The 16,508-nt window shown below is 51.7% G+C and overlaps 1 protein-coding gene across 2 annotated transcripts in view; it reads left to right on the plus strand.

Annotated features, from left to right (window-relative positions):
• Positions 1-6,686: 6,686 nt before the first annotated feature.
• The window catches only part of EMSY (EMSY transcriptional repressor, BRCA2 interacting), a 50,290-nt gene continuing 40,468 nt past the window's right edge, over positions 6,687-16,508 (plus strand). For both annotated transcript variants that reach the window (XM_077341243.1, XM_077341246.1), the window contains exon 1: positions 6,687-6,855. The gene's annotated coding sequence lies outside the window, so the exon portion shown is untranslated. The remainder of the gene's footprint in view (positions 6,856-16,508) is intronic.

Below are 16,508 nucleotides of genomic sequence, written 5' to 3' on the forward strand. Positions count from 1 at the left end.
CCCCTGAGGTTGCCTCCTGGCTCTGGGATTCAGAGGATCGGTGCCTACTAAAATGGAAGTTCCCCTCAGCCACTGATAGACCTATCCTCCACAAATCTACCTAATCCCCCTTTAAAGCAGTCCATGCCTGTAGCCATCATTGTATCCTCTGGCAGCAAATTCCACATTGCAATCCATCTCTGTGTAAAGTGGTCTTAACTTTTGTCCATCCCGAACCTACTGCCCATCTGCTTTGTTCTAGGTATAACCTTTTCTTCCTCAGCTACCGCACACCAGAGGGCCACAAAATTTGAGCCTCATGGCACCTTTATGCCAACAAAGATTTATTCACCAGAGGATAGTTAGCTTCTGCCACTGTAGTGTCCCTCCGACAGCTCAGTGCTGCCAAATGTGCAAACGGAAACCTGCTTGAAATATTCCTCATTTTGATCTGCAAATAAACCAGCTCCGGGAGCAGAGGGGGAAAAGTGACTCAAGAGAAAACGGGCATTATTTATTTAACCATATTTCTATTTATATACCGCCCTCCCCTGAGGCTCATTTATTGACCGTGGTTAGTTTGAGTTTCAAACAGACCATTTGCAAATAACTAAAGCCTCCTTTATTGGTGCTCCGCGCTCTTTCCTTGTCCATTTGCACTTCAGAGACCAAGATTTTTGGGGTCAAATCTTTTGAGAGTCCAAACTCCCTTGTTCAGGTGCGAGTAAGGGTGGACATCCCCCTCCGACGAAAATTCCGATTCGCAAAAAGCTTCGTCTTGATTTCCAAAGACTCAAATCTAATCCTGGACAAACGACAAGTCCCAGGCGTAGGGAGGGGCCCGCCTGTTGCGGGTGTGACTCTGCTTAGGAGCGCCTTGTGGTTATCTTTGGGTAGCACTTTGAAATCTTCGTTTGATTTCTGAGAGTCGGCCCCTGTCTTCCTTCAGAAATGTGTTCTTCATAACAAAAAGGGAACTTGAACTCTCAGCCGTTTCTGGGTTCGAATCCAGATTTTCTACTGCAAACCAGCCCTTGGAAAGTGTTCTTGGTAGCTTTGCCAGCTCTGGTTAGGAAATTTCTGGAGATTTGGGGTGGGGGAGGGTGGAGTCTGAGGACGGCAGGGTTTGGGCAGTGGAGTAATTTCAGTCGTGTTTGATGACACGGAGCCATTTCCTCCTGGGGAACTGATCTCTGCAGTCCAGGAGGTCAGGTGGCACTCCAGAAAATCTCCAGGCCCGTAAAGGAGTTGGCAACTCTAGTTCCTGGGGTGTTTTTAACTGAATAGTGGCTTCAATAAGGCGCAGAGTCACTCCTGTGCCAAAACATCACCTCTTTATTAGATCGCACACGACTGAACTGAACAGCTCATTGCCCAAACTTACGTACAGGTCAGAGGTTCCTGGCCAAACCTGTGATTGGAGTGGGGCAAGTTCCACAAGTTGAAAGTGATTGGGCTGTTTTTATATGATCCAGTGGCAGGACGGATCCTGTGCGCCGGTCAATACGGTGAAATCCATGAGTGGACGCTGGTAGTGATCGGAGCTCTTAATTAAGACCCCATCATCGTGCAAGCGGAGCTAAGAGCTGAACCGAAAACCACCCCAACCTATATACAAAGCCACACAACGGATCTTTCCGCCAGTGTGTGCGATTGGCCAGTTTCACTTTAAACTGACAGATGGGATCCTGCCACGTATTGGTCAATTCGTATTGGCCCTCGGAAGCTCTCCAGACATAACAAGTACCCGTGAGAGTATCTGATGTTTGAATTGCATTTCCCCCTCTGTAGGCCTGCATAGTGCAGGGGGTTGGACTAGATGACCCATGAGGTCCCTTCCAACTCTATGATTCTATGACATGTGCCGTTTTCTTTTTCTGAAAAGCAGAAAATCCCAGGTTTTTTTTTGTTTGTTTTAAAAGCCCTCGTTCATGGGGACAAATCGAGACGGAAGTAGTTTGGAAACTGCCCAGCCATTATAGAATATCCAGAACCAATCCATTAAAACAGATTCCCCCCCCCCCGGTTTGGTAGTGAACTTTTAAGCATATACGTGCTTTAAATTAACTGAGAAAACCCTTTTAGATTTTGCAAAAATCCCTTCCCGTATTACCCTGCATCTGCTTTCTATTTTAAACCCTCTATGTTGAAATATGCATTTACGGTATGCTTTTTTAAAGACCTTTCCAGATGTGCAGATTTTTGCATTCCCACCACCCTGGGAGGTCCATTGTGTCCCCTATGGACAAGGAACAATCTGTTTTTCTCTTTTCCTGGGAAAAGGGTCGGGATGGAGTTCTTTTAAAGGGCTGTGAGACCATGTAAGTTCTAGAATGGTCATCTAGTACCCAGCCAACCTGTCAAGCCATGTATATGCCCAACCACCACGAAGACACACCGCACACGCCAGATGAAGGGAGCTGTACCCTGCGGATGCCAGACTTAAAACTCTTTGAGATGCTACAAGACTTCTGTTGATTCTGTGATTCTAATCATAATAATTTATCAATTATTATTATTTCAATTTATTGCCCGCCACTCCCCGAAGGCTCGTGGCAGGTTACAGACGTCGGAATATAAAACCCCAATAAAACCCCTTAAAACAGATATAAAAACAAATACAAAATACAGTCAAAACCCCATGGGGATGAAGATGGGGCGCAAAACTCATCCCATTCCTAATCATCCTTGCAATTATACATCCTGGAAGTGAAGGTGACAGATAGATAATAGATAAATGATAACTTTCCAGTTATTGGAAGGTTATTGAAACCACTGTTACTGTTTATTATTACTGAACTACACTGTAATTATTTTTATGTCCTCCCATATTCTATGCAAACCGCCCTGAGCTGAGAGGGAGGGCAGTGTATAAATATAGTAAATAAATAAAATGATAAATTATGTCTATATTAAAAATAAAAACGATAAATAAATGCTCTAGTTTCCCCCAATTCTAAATAAATAACTCTAAATATGTATTATGAGCCTCTTGTGGCGCAGAGTGGTAAGGCAGCCGTCTGAAAGATTTGCCCATGAGGCTGGGAGTTCGATCCCAGCAGCCGGCTCAAGGTTGACTCAGCCTTCCATCCTTCCGAGGTCGGTAAAATGAGGACCCAGTTTGCTTGCTGGGGGGTAAACGGTAATGACTGGGGAAGGCACTGGCAAACCACCCCGTATTGAGTCTGCCATGAAAGCGCTGGGGGGCATCACCCCAAGGGTCAGACATGACTCGGTGCTTGCACAGGGGATACCTTTACCTTTAAGTATGTATTATGATTAATAAATGAATTTCAATGATAAAACTATTCATTTATCTGTACATAAATGATTGATAAAGAAGGGATATGGTTTTTCCAATTATAAACAAATCTATTATAAATATATTATTATTTGTATTATTAAAATACATTAAAAAAATAAGTCAACCATTCTAAATTCTATGATATGATACATTATGGATTTGTCCGCAAATAAACTGCAGATATATAAAGGGCCTGGGTTTTCAAATGCAGATTAAGCCAGTAGGGGGGGTCCCCGGCAATCAGACAAGCTTTAGGTGCTACTGGGCTCTCATTTTAGGATCACAGAGGGACTTTTGCTTTGATGCATTCCAGTTGCCCTGGTGATCCAGTGACGTCATGGTCTTCCCCCCCACCCCATTGTCTAGACCAGGGGTAGTCAAACTGCGGCCCTCCAGATGTCCATGGACTACAATTCCCATGAGCCCCTGTCAGCATTCACTGGCAGGGGCTCATGGGAATTGTAGTCCATGGACATCTGGAGGGCCGCAGTTTGACTACCCCTGGTCTAGACCCACTTCAGGTGCAAGAGGAACGCCAAACGCCAAAAAAGAATCAGCAGGTCCCTCTTCGGATCCCGTCCTCCACTTCCTCTCCCTCGCAGCCTCATCTAAGGGGCTGCAGTCCTAATGATTCTCTATCGATAGTTCGGGTTCCGGATGGCAGGCCTGCCCGCTACGTGCCTGGCGGGAATGCGTGGGAATGAGCAGGAACATTCAAACCGAGCAGGCTGGGTTCGAGGCCCCATTCATTGTGGTTGTCCCCGCATGGGAAGCCCAAACGGTGAGGCTTTTAATTGCAAGGAAGTTTTTAGTGACTCTTTTCCCACGCTCTTGTGCAATCCTGTCCCCCCTCCCCCTTTTTTTTTAGCAGGGTGGAGAAGAGCCTTATGCTGGGAGCGATCGAGGGCAAAAGAAGAAGGGGATGACAGAGAATGAGATGGATGGATGGAGTCACTGAAGCAGTCGGTGCAAAATTAAATGGACTCCGGGGAATGGGAGAGGACAGGAAGGCCTGGAGGATCATTGTCCATGGGGTCGCGATGGGTTGGACACGACTTCGCACATAACAACAACAACAAGGCATGCGACTCTGTTGGTGCAGGTGAGCACTGCTGTAGTGGCACCTGGAAAACCTGGCCAGTGGTGGTCGGTTGCCAATTTCTTGGCAGGACCTGGAGATGTCCCGGAATAACAGCGGATCTTCAGGTTACAGACATCAGTTCTCCCTGGAGGAAGCTGCAGTTTCAGAGGGAAGAGAATCCCCAGAATTAAGCCTTGATAATGATGGTGATGATGTCATCCGTTTAGTCGTGTCCGACCCTCGGCGATTGTATAGGAAAGACTATGCCATGTGCCCCTGTCTCTGAGTGCTTCTTTTAATTGGTTCATGGTCATCCCTGTATCGGTTTTGATCGTGATGATCCCAAAGATGCCCCTGGATCCCACCTTTGTTCTATTGCTTCAGACCAACACGGGCGACCCACCTGAATCCACCTTTATGCAAGGGTCAAGGTGATCTGTTTCCGTATTATCGGAAGAAGGGTGCCTGCACACGAAAGCTTCGGCCCAGAATCAAACTTTGCCGGCCTCAAAGGTGCCCCCAGGACTCAAACTTTGCTCTATTTGCTTCAGAGCGACACGCCACCCACCTGAGTCTCTCGACTTATAGGTGAGGCTTGAAGAAGTCCGTTTCGAGGCATCTGAAGACGTGGGCCTGCACAGGAAAGTTTATTTATTTCTTCATTGGATTTGTTACCGAAGCTGACTCGTGGCAGGTGACAGAGTTAAAGGTCAAGGTATCCCCTGTGCAAGCACCGAGTCATGTCTGACCCTTGGGGTGACGCCCTCTAGCGTTTTCTTGGCAGACTCAATACAGGGTGGTTTTCCAGTGCCTTCCCCAGTCATTACCGTTCACCCCCCAGCAAGCTGGGTACTCATTTTACCGACCTCGGAAGGATGGAAGGCTGAGTCAACCTTAAGCCGGCTGCTGGGATTGTACTCCCAGCCTCATGGGCAAAGCTTTCAGATGGCTGCCTTACCACTCTGCGCCACAAGAGGCTCTTAGGTGACCGAGTAGAACCCCCCAATAAAACACCAACTTAAAAAATAACTAATAAATTTAGAGTCATAAAACAAGAGCCAGCCAGCAGATTAAAAAAAAGAATATCCCTGTTGTAAATGGGCCACAAAGTGATTTGGGCAAATTATTTATTATTTCTTAGATGACTGGGGACTGTATACTGTGCTGTTGCTTGCTGAAATCAGGATCCTGCTAAGGTTACTTTTTTTGCACAATTGAACATGTCCTGCCTGTCCTTCTGCTTTGCTTCAGTTCTGCTGTGAGTCTTCCGGTTGGCTCAACAACCCCAATTCCCGTTGCGGCGTTCCTTGAAGGTTCCGTCGGTCGGCTGCACGGATTCGCTCCCCATAATCTGCCTGGAGCCCCAGCGGAAAAGCTGGACTATCAATAAAACAGAAGAATGCAATGGCACCTCGGAGAACAAGGAAGCTTGATTCAAGATAGGCACTTTTGCGTGTGCTGTGTCTGTAAGACCCGACCAGGACTGAGCTCGAGTGTGCGATTGGCGAGCGCAAGGCCGGATCCCGTCGGCACATTGGTGGGAAGATACAAGCTGGGGGTTTCTCATTTTCCGTTTCGGTCCTCTGCAGCAGGGTTAGTCAACCTGTGGCCCTCCAGATGTTCATGGACTACAAATCCCATGAGCCCCTGCCAGCGTTCGCTGGCAGGGGCTCATGGGAATTGTAGTCCATGAACATCTGGAGGGCCACAGGTTGACTACCCCTGCTCTGCACCTTACACCTGGGGTCACACTAAAGAGTGGGAATGAACTCCCAATGTCTGTGCCTCTGAATGCACAGATCTAACCGTGTGCAGGCACAGCTCTACAGAGAGAACTGAGTTCGAATCCGGCGACTCCTTGAAGACCTGCAAAGTTTAATTCTGGGCATCAGCTTTGGTGGGCCTGCCCACGAACGCTTCTGCCCAGCATGCAACTTCATTGGCCTCAAAGGGCCCGCTGGGCGCAGCCTTGGCCCTGCCGCTGCGGACCCAGCCCAGCCCGGCCACCCCCACCTGGATCTCGTCCAAACCGAATTCGCGCGCAGCGATCCTTCCCCCCTTCCATTCCTCCCAGCAACGCTCCGCATTTAGGGCGAGGATGAACCCTTAATGAAGGAGGAGGAGGAGGAGGAGGAGGCGGCGGCGCAGCCGTCCCACTGGTCCCCGCGGAGCCTCCCCGGACAGCCGCAGTCTACCTTTGCCGCCGCCCGGCGAAAGAACCCCGAGCCGTCGTGACGTCACGGCGGAGGAGGGGGAGTCAGCGCGGCCCCGTCTCCCCCGCCGACACTACATCCCCCAGCGTGCCTCGGGGCGCCGCCGCGCCTGCGCGCCGCGCGCTCCCCGGCCTGCCATCTTGGCTGCCTTCAGCGGGCGCCAGCGCCGCCAAACAAACCCGCCCCCTCCCCCCGCTGCCAGGAGGCGCCCCGGCCGGGCTCTGCGCGGGACACGCACGGGGGAGGGGCCCATGGTGGCGCCGGGGGAGCGCTGGCAGGTGGGTGCCGGGGGGGGGAGGGGAGGGGAGGGGAGGGGGGCTGCTGAGGGGGGAGGGGATGGAGGAAGCCCCCCTGCCTAAATAGCTGCTGCTGCTGCTGCTCTGTTCCCTTCTCCTTTTTTGGGGGGGGGTCACACCAGTGGCTGCTTTTCTCCCCCCCCCCAACTTGGTCAGGAGCTCCTCTTTCTAGTTGAGGTCCCCCCCCCCTTTGGCCTGACAGGGAGGGGGCTCGTTCTCCCCCCCCCCCAATAGGAGCTGCCATGGTTGCTTAGCAGCCCCCCTCCTGGTAGATGATGGGGGGGGGGGATGGGAAGGATCACGGCCTTGCAGGGTGGTGTTGGGGGGAGGGGGGAGACTGGGAAGGATGCTGGGGGGGGTGGCCTGGGGGGCATCCCGGCCTTGCAAGGGGGTCTTCTGGCTTTCGCCCACCAGCCCCTTGGCCTTGGCTGCTGCTTGGAGACCCCAGCCCATTTCCTTACAGGAGGGGGGGGCAACTCTGCTTCCTCTCATCCCCCCCTCCCCGCCAGCCACCCATTTTTGGAATGGAGTAAGACACACACACACACACACACACACATGCATCCCCCCCATGCCTGATTTTGTAATTGGGTGGGTGGGATTGTGGAAATGGAGCAGTCACTGCTGTGGGCTTGTTTTGCCCTCTCCCCCACCCCCCCAGGCTGCCTGCTCTTTCTCCTGCCTGCCTCTTCTTTGAATTGCAGTGGGGAGAGAAAAAAGACCCCCACACACACACACATACACACACCCTCCCCTGGTTCCTTGCTGCTTTTACTCCCTTGGCTTTCTCCTTCCCTCTCCTCCCCATCCTTTTGGAGAGGGGGAGGGGAACAATTTGCATTCTCCCCACCCCCCCTTTTTGCCATCCCCCTCGATTGGCTGCTGCCGCTTCACATCACGTCTGCTCTCCCCCCTTATTCATATTTATATCTGTATATATCTCTGTATTTGCTGTGCCTGGTCGAGCCATGACACCCCCTTTCCTTCCCACAGGCGATCCCTACACTTTTCCCTCTCCCCTCCCCGTTTCGTTGGCAAGGGGGAAATCGCTAAATCCGTCCCTCCTCTCCAGGCCTCCGCCTGACAGTCGTCCTCTCTGCAAGGCGCTCCTCGACTTCCCCTGCCCTTGTTTGGCGTTTGGGTCCAGGCGGGCGGGCCATTTTGAATCTCCTTTCCAGGACAGAGGCTGCGGAGCCAGGCCCCTGAAATCTGGGGCGTTGTACTCCCAGGCCCATGCAGTTGGGCTGCTGGGCTTGTGAACGGGGAGCTGCCAACACAGGGATGGTCAGAGGGGCCGGCCTGGGGGGGAGGGAGGGGTTTGCCCTGTTGGGATTTACTCCTCTGTTGCCTCTTCCGGATGTGGTTTCCACTCCAGGTGGAATTCCCTCCCCCCCACCTCCCATGCGGTCGCAAATAAGCAGGTTTGCCAAAAGACAGGCCTCTACTTCCCATCTGTTTGCAGATCTTCATCTTCTTTTTGTGTGTTTTTGGCGCCGGTGTGTTTCTGGAACGTCAGGGAATTCAGCCCGTCCGGAAAAAGACGAGGAGGTTCGCGTTGGTAGATGTACTGAACCAAAGCTTAAGTTGATTTTGGAAGTCTACGCAGACATGTCTCGGTTGGCCCCTTTTAATTGGGCAAGGCACCGCATTAAAGGCGCATGTGTTGATTTTTGGCCTCTGTTTGGGTTGTGGTTTGTTACTGTCGTCCGAAAAGGGGGTTCCTGCCTCTCTGGGAACAGTCGCTTTGAGCTATCACGTTTTCCTCTTGCTTCCTTTTAACATCTCAGTATGGCAGCTCTTGATCGTGCGCCACTGGATATTAGACGGTCATTCCTTTGTGGCCCCAATGACGGAAGGCGCTCCCCGGTGCAGATCCTCGCGCTTCCTGGCCTTCAGTGCCCTGCAGTCCGTGCTGTGCAATTTAGTCTCTTCACGGTGCCAAGTCTGAATCGTTTATCCATGCCCCGTGGGCCTCACGCCTGCGTTTCCAGATTGCAGTGCTCAGAGCACGCCCTGTCGCAAGTTGAGTGGCTTTTCGGCCTGTGGTGCGGGGTGTGTTCCTTTCTGCCGGCAGCCAGGTGCATGACATGGAAAGACTTCAGCACGGCTGTCGTGTCACGGCCATCAGGATTGAGCTGGGAGACTCCGATCAAATGCAATTCCATTATTTTAGCGCCCGCTTGCAAAATAAGATGTGTTCCTAGCTGGGTGTGAACATAGGTAAAGGTAAAGGTAAAGGTATCCCCTGTGCAAGCACCGAGTCATGTCTGACCCTTGGGGTGACGCCCTCTAGCGTCTTCATGGCAGACTCAATACGGGGTGGTTTGCCAGTGCCTTCCCCAGTCGTTACCGTTTACCGCCCCCCCCCAGCAAGCTGGGTCCTCATTTTACCGACCTCGGAAGGATGGAAGGCTGAGTCAACCCTGAGCCGGCTGCTGGGATCGAACTCCCAGCCTCATGGGCAAAGCTTTCAGACTGCATGACTGCTGCCTTACCACTCTGCGCCACAAGAGGCTCTCGTGAACATAGATATATATATTTAAATTTATATATTATATATTTAAATTTGTATCGCTCTAGGGTGGGGTTACAGAATCATAGAATCAGCTTTGCATCGAACTCTGTTTGGCCCAGGAGTTCTGGGCTGCAGGCTCAGGGCATAAGGACGAGAGATCTTGCGAAGAGTCACAGAATGGACTGTGACATTTTGACATAAAGAGCAGGCCACAGCGTGTATACATTACAGAGCAAGGAGCATTGGCGAAGCAATGGGGTGGTGTGTGAAAAATCGAACCGGCCGCTCGATAGAATCACAGAATCATAGAGTGGGAAGGGGCCATAGCGGCCATCTAGTCCCACCCCCTGCTCAACGCAGGATCAGCCCTAAGCATCCTAAAGCAGTGGTCCCCAACCTTTTTTAGGCTGGGGACCGGCAGGGCATTGGGCCTCGCCCGCAGGGACCGCGCCGGCGCGGGCCACGCCCACGCTTCGGGCCGCGCCCGCGGCCACGCCCGCGGATCGGGCCGCGCCCGGCCGCGCCCGGCGGCCGCACCCGCGAGCCGCGCCCGGCCGCACCCGCGAGCCGCGCCCGCCGGCCGCACCCGCGAGCCGCGTCCGGCCGCGCCCGCGGATCGGGCCACACCCGCGGGCCGCGCCCGTGGATCGGGCCGAGAGGGCGCGGCCTGCACGGGCGCGGCCCGGCCCTGATTCCTTCTCCCCGCCCTCCCGCAGTAAGTAGCTTCCCGGGCCGCAGGCTTGCGGCCTGGGAAGTTTTTTACTGCGGGGGTGGGGTGGGGGGGGGCGGGGAGAGGGAGCCGCGGCCCGGCGCCATGGCCTTTGCGGCCCGGCGCCGGGCCGCGGCCCGCAGGTTGGGGACCACTGTCCTAAAGCATCCAAGAAAAGTGTGCATCCAACCTTTGCTTGAAGACTGCCAGTGAGGGGGAGCTCACCACCTCCTTAGGCAGCCTATTCCACTGCTGAACTATTATTATTATTATTATTATTATTATTATTATTATTATTATTATTATTATTATTGAATTTATTTCCCGCCACTCCCTTGCGGCTCGTGGCGGGTTACAACAGTATAAAAACCCCATAAATACATTAAAACCAATTAACATGTTAATGACTACCTGGCAAGAGCGGCTAATCAACTACCCATTCCCCCCCTAGCAAGTGGAGAGGGGATACTGATGGTACTCGTGTCTAATCCCAATCCTCAGGTCCTGGGGGGGCGTAGATGTTAAGCCTGGTCTCAACCGTAAACCTGGCGGAAGAGCTCCGTCTTGCAGGCCCTGCGGAACGATGGAAGGTCCCGCAGGGCCCGCAGCTCTCCCGGGAGCTCATTCCACCAGGCAGGGGCCAGGACCGAGAAGGCCCTGGCCCTGGTCGAGGCCAGGCGTGCTTCCCTAGGGCCGGGGACGACCAATAGATTTTCTCCCGCAGAACGTAAAGCTCTACGGGGGGCATAGGGCGATAAGCGGTCCCTCAGGTATGTGGGTCCCAACTCGCGTAAAGCCTTGAAGGTTAAAACCAAAACCTTGAACCGGATCCGGGCAGCAATTGGCAACCAGTGCAGCTGCCTCAGCACCGGCTGGATATGGGCCCTCCAAGGTTTGCCAGTAAGGACCCTGGCAGCTGCGTTCTGCACTAGCTGAAGTTTCCGGATCAAGGACAAGGGTAGGCCCGCGTAGAGCTAGTTACCGAAATCTATTCTGGAGGTGACCGTTGCATGGATCACCGTGGCCAGGTGTTCGGGGGACAGGTAGGGCGCTAGTAGTCGGGCCTGGCGAAGTTGGAAGAATGCCTGGCCTGCTACTCTTTTGATCTGCGCCTCCAAAGTTAGGGAGGCATCAATGATCACGCCCAAATTCCTGGCCTGAACTACTCTGACTGTGGAAATTATTTTCCTGATATCTAGCCTATATGGTTGTACTTGTAGTTTAAACCCATTACTGCGTGTCCTCTCCTCTGCAGCCAACGGGAACAGCATCCTGCCCTCCTCCAAGTGACAACCTTTCAAATACTTAAAGAGGGTTGAATGAACCGCCCTGCTGGTTAAACCAGTGGGATAGATCCCCTGCCATATTTGTTACGAGTCTGTGAGATTTGCGTGCATTGCATTCAGTCATGCAAAAATCAAGGGGAGCGTCATCAAGCACGTGGAGGCTGCCTGCTTGCGAGGATTTCATGGCTTGCACGTGACAGAAATGCTGATTTTATAAATTTAGGCAGAGTGTGAGCGGGTGGGCAGGAAGTGTTGGTCTCTTGTGGCCCTTCCTTGCATACCTAAGGAATTGCTCATCCCCACTCTGGGATGGTGGGTGGAATTCCTCCAGGCCAGGCTGGGCTCTGGAAATTTTTGTTGAGCGGGGGGATCACTTGGGCATGAAATTGGGGTCACCATGGGTGAGCAGGTAGTTGTGAGTTCTTGCATTGTGCAGGGGGTTGGACTAGATGACCCTGGAGGTCCCTTCCCACTCTGTGATTCTAAGATTCTATGAAGTACGTCTGGCCTCAACTAGGGCCAGGACGTTTTCAGTCCCGGCCCCGACTTGGTGGAATGACCTCCCAGAGGCGATCTGGGCCCTGTCGGAGCTGGGGCAGTTCCACAGGGCCTGTAAAGCAGAGCTCTTCAACCAGGGGACAGTGAACTGTAAATATCTGTTCCCCCCCTTCCATGCCCAAGGAGAACATCCAAGAATAAACTGAACAGCCAGGGGCTTCATCACAGTTCTAAACAGTCTATGACTCTTCATGACAATTTGCAGAAGTTTATTGGAATCAATTTTTATTATGGCTCTCTTTTTGTATTGTATGTTTTAGTTCTGTTGTTCAACGCCCTGAGCCGTCCTTCAAGAGGGCGGGATAGAAATTTAACCAAGAAGGAAAACAGTAATAATATTCATGAAACAGTTTGTAGCGCTGATACCCTGTAATGCCGATCTCTTGCTTCCTTCCCGTGCTGGCTAGTGGGCTTTTTTGAAAGCGTCCTTTCCCTGTTGTAGCGCCTGGTCAGTTAGTAGCAAATCTGCCTTCCTAGCAGGTCAGTTAGTTGCCTGGTCAGTTACTACAAATGTTCCTAGCAGGATCGCCTTTGCTGGTGACTCTTGGCCTTGTGTCAGGTTACCAAAGGCCAACAAAACTTAGTTTGGTCATTTTAGCTTCTAGGGCAGGAGTAGTCAAACTGCGGCCCTCCAGATGTCCATGGACTACAATACCCATGAGCCCCTGCCAGCATTCGCTGGCAGGGGCTCATGGGTATTGTAGTCCATGGACATCTGGAGGGCCACAGTTTGACTACCCCTGTTCTAGGGAGAGGGCAGTTTTGACTTTTTCTCGAGCCCAGTTATTTGTCTTTTGGGCGGGCCACAGCATCTCTAGGACTCTACTCTTTTCACGTTTCAAATGAATCTGCTTTCTTTCCCGGTCAGCTTTCTGCATCGTCCGTGTAATTATTTCGTCGGGATGGAGAGTAATGAATCAGCAACAAACCGACCAGTCAATAAAAGCCTGTCGGCAGCAAAATCTCGAACTATTTATTATTTTATTTATGAGATAGTCTGGTTTGGGCCCGTATTTCTTGGTCTCTTTGCAGCCGGAGCGGTTATCAACTTATTTGAAGACTCAGAAATCAGAAAAATAAGAGCTTTTTTTAATAACCCTCATTCCACTACCCAAAAGGAGCCCCAAATCAGCTTACGAACACCTTTCCTTTCATCGACCCGTAACAGATACCCTGGGAGGTAGGTGGGGCTGAGAGAGCTCTGAGAGAACTGGGACTGCTCAGAGCACCCAGTAGGCCTCATGTGGCTCAAAGGGGCTTATAGTCACCTTCCCTTTGTCTTCCCACAATAGACACCCTGTGAGAAAAAGAAGAGTTTGTTCTTATATGCCACTTCTCTGTACCCGAAGGCGTCTCAAAGTGGCTTCCAATCACCTTCCCTTTCCTCACCCCACAACAAGAGAGCGTAGGGGCCATCTAGTCCAGCCCCCTGCTCAAGGCAGGGTCAGCCTAAAGCATCCAGGGTAAGGATCTGTCCAGCCACTGCCTAAAGACCGCCAGTGAGGGGGAGCTCCCCACCTCCTGAGGCAGCCCCTTCCACTGCTGAACTGGACTCCTAGAATCCTAGAGTGGGAAGGGGCCATGCAGGCCATCTAGTCCCACCCCTTGCTCAGTGCAGGATCAGCCTCAAGCACCCAGGAGAAGGATCTGTCCAGCCACTGCTTGAAGACGGCCTGGGAGGGGGAGTTCAGCTCTTCCCTAGGCAGCCCATGCCACGGCTGAACTACTTTTTGAGAGGCAGTGTGCTATAATGTTTACGATTGGCAGACTCTAATATGGAAAACTAGGTTTGATTCCCCATTCCTCCTCCACATGCAACCAGCTGGGTGGTCTTAGGCTAGTTACGGTTTTCTGAGAGCTCTCTCAGCTTCACCTACCTCACAGGGTGTCTGTTGTGGGAAGAGGAGGGGAAGGCAATTGTAAGCTGGGTGACCTTGGCCCAACCACAGTTCTCTCAGAGCTCTCTCACCACCACCCACACACCTCGGAGGCTGTCTGTGACGGGGAAAGGGTGATCAATGGTGATCTGGGTGACCTTGGGCCAAACACAGTTCAGAGCTCTCTCAGCCGCACCTACCTCGCAGGGTGTCTGTTGTGGGCAAGGAAAAGGTCTTTGTAAACCACTTTGGGACTCTTTCGGGTTTTGAAAAGTGGGGTGTAAAAAACCAGCTCTTCTGCTTCGTACTGTAACACCCTGCAAATTCCTCATATCCAGTTGGTGCTTTTTTGCCCGTAATTTAAGCCCATTCTTGCAAGTCCAATCTTCTGGTGCCAACAGAAACCCTCCTGTAATGGACAGCCTTTCAAATAGTTAGAGCAGGGGTAGTCAAACTGCGGCCCTCCAGATCTCCATGGACTACAATTCCCAGGAGCCCCTGCCAGCGAATGCTGGCAGGGGCTTCTGGGAATTGTAGTCCATGGACATCTGGAGGGCCGCAGTTTGACTACCCCTGAGTTAGAGGGAGCCATCTTGACACCGCCCCCCTTCAAGCTCCCGTTCTCCAGATTGAGCATCCCCAAGCAGGGCTTGGCCTCCCCAATTATAATAGTGTGTCTCCTCTGCGCCAGCTCCATTCTGTCCACATCCTTTATGAATTGAGGCTTCCAGCTATGGCATATAGCTGTTCGATGCTACGTGATTTCAGTATTATGCCTGTGTTGATATTCTCCAAGACTGCCTCTGCCTTTTTTGCCACAGTATCACATGGGCTGCTCATATTTAGAAGATGAGTTGTTTTTTATACCCTGTTTTTTATTACCTAAAGGAGTCTCAAAGTGGCCCTTCATAGAATCATAGAGTTGGAAGGGACCTCCTGGGTCATCTAGTCCAACCCCCTGCACTAGGCAGGACACTCACAACCCTTTCGCTCATCCACTGTCACCTGCCACCCCCTTGAGCCTTCACAGAATCAGCCTCTCCGTCAGAGATGGCTATCGAGCCTCTGTTCAAAAATCCCCAAAGATGAAGAACCCACCACCTCCCGAGGAAGCCTGTTCCACCAAGAAACCTCTCTCACTGTCCTCTTGCCACAACAGGCACCCTTGTGAGGTAGGTGAGGTTGAGAGAGCTCTGAGAGAACTGTGACTAGCCCAAGGTCACCCCGTGGGGAATCAAACCTGGTTCTCCAGATAGGAGGCCAGCGCTCTGAACAAGCTGGAAAGGAGCAAGCAGTCCTTAAACCTGTCCTATAGCTCCTCTTAAGCTCCATCTCATCTGCTCAAGAGTTTTATACGTTTAATTTCCTTTGGAAAAAATCTCTGCAACAGTCATTGCTTTCCAGAGGAAAGCCAAGAAACACGATTAAGTGTCTCTGATGCATCCATTACACATTTTCTTAACCTTGTTAGCTGCAAACGCTCAAGTGCTTGGAACGGAGAGATTTAGAATAGAATTTCCTGGTTTCGTAGCAACGGACGTATCTCCAGCCACTGCAGCCCAACAAATTAAATCAATGTGTGGCTGACCAGCACTTAGCTAGATGAAGTGACCAGCCCTGTTGTGTTCTGTTATTAAATGAACCAAAATCCACTAGTCTGTTTTTCAAGCCAAGGGTGTTTTGACTTCTGAAGCAACCCACAAGCCTTTCTGAGCCATAGTGGTTAAAAGCGGTGGGTTGTAGTCCAGAGAACCGGATTTGATTGCCCACTCCCCCACATGCAGCCAGCTGGGTGACCTTGGGCCAGTCCTAGTTCTCTTAGAACTGTCCTCATAGAGCAGTTCTCTTAGAGCTCTGTCAGTCTGGCCTACCTTGCAGGGTGTATGTTATGGGGAGAGGAAGGGAAAGGTGTTTGTAAACCACTCTGGACCTCTTTCGGGTGGTGAAACTTTCAGGTATAAGAACTATCTCTCCTTAGAGAATCAGCGTGGTGTAGTAGAATCTTCTAATCTGGAAAACCAGGTTTGATTCCACATGCAGCCAGCTGGGTGTCCCAGTTCTCTTGGGGCTGTTCTCACACAGCAGTACTCGCAGAGCTCTCTCAGGCCCACCTCCCTCACAGGGAGAGGAAAGGGAAGGCTTTCGTAAGCGGCTTTGAGACTCCTTCTGGTAGAGAAAAGTGGCATCTAAGAACCAACTCTTCTTCTTCAGTAATCTCAGGGCTCTCTCAGCCTCACCTACCTCACAGGGTGTCTGTTGTGGGGAGAGGAAAGGGAAGGCGACTGTAAGCTGCTTTGAGCCTCCTTCGGGTAGATAAAAGCAGCATATAAAAACCAACTCTTCTTCTTCAGTAATCTCAGGGCTCTCTCGGCCTCCCCTCCCTCACAGGGTGCCTGTTGTGGGGAGAGGAAAGGGAAGGCGATTCGAAGCGGCTTTGAGACTCCTTCGGGTAGTGAAAAGCAGGGTATAATAACCAGCTTTCCTTCTTCTTGGCTTGATCCACCCCATCGCTTTTCTCCAGGTGATCAAGTAGAAAAGAAAGTTTCATTGCTTTCTTTCCTTTTGAATTGCAACTCTCTGAAAATACATTTATTTGGGGGAGACTGGATGGGGGGGAGGAGAAGAATACGGTTTGCCTTTCCTCTTCCCCCCGGCCCAGGATGTTTTCCAGGCATGTACAAATCAACATA

The sequence above is a fragment of the Paroedura picta genome, chromosome 6, assembly GCF_049243985.1.
Source record: "Paroedura picta isolate Pp20150507F chromosome 6, Ppicta_v3.0, whole genome shotgun sequence".
NCBI classification, from domain to species: domain Eukaryota; kingdom Metazoa; phylum Chordata; class Lepidosauria; order Squamata; family Gekkonidae; genus Paroedura; species Paroedura picta.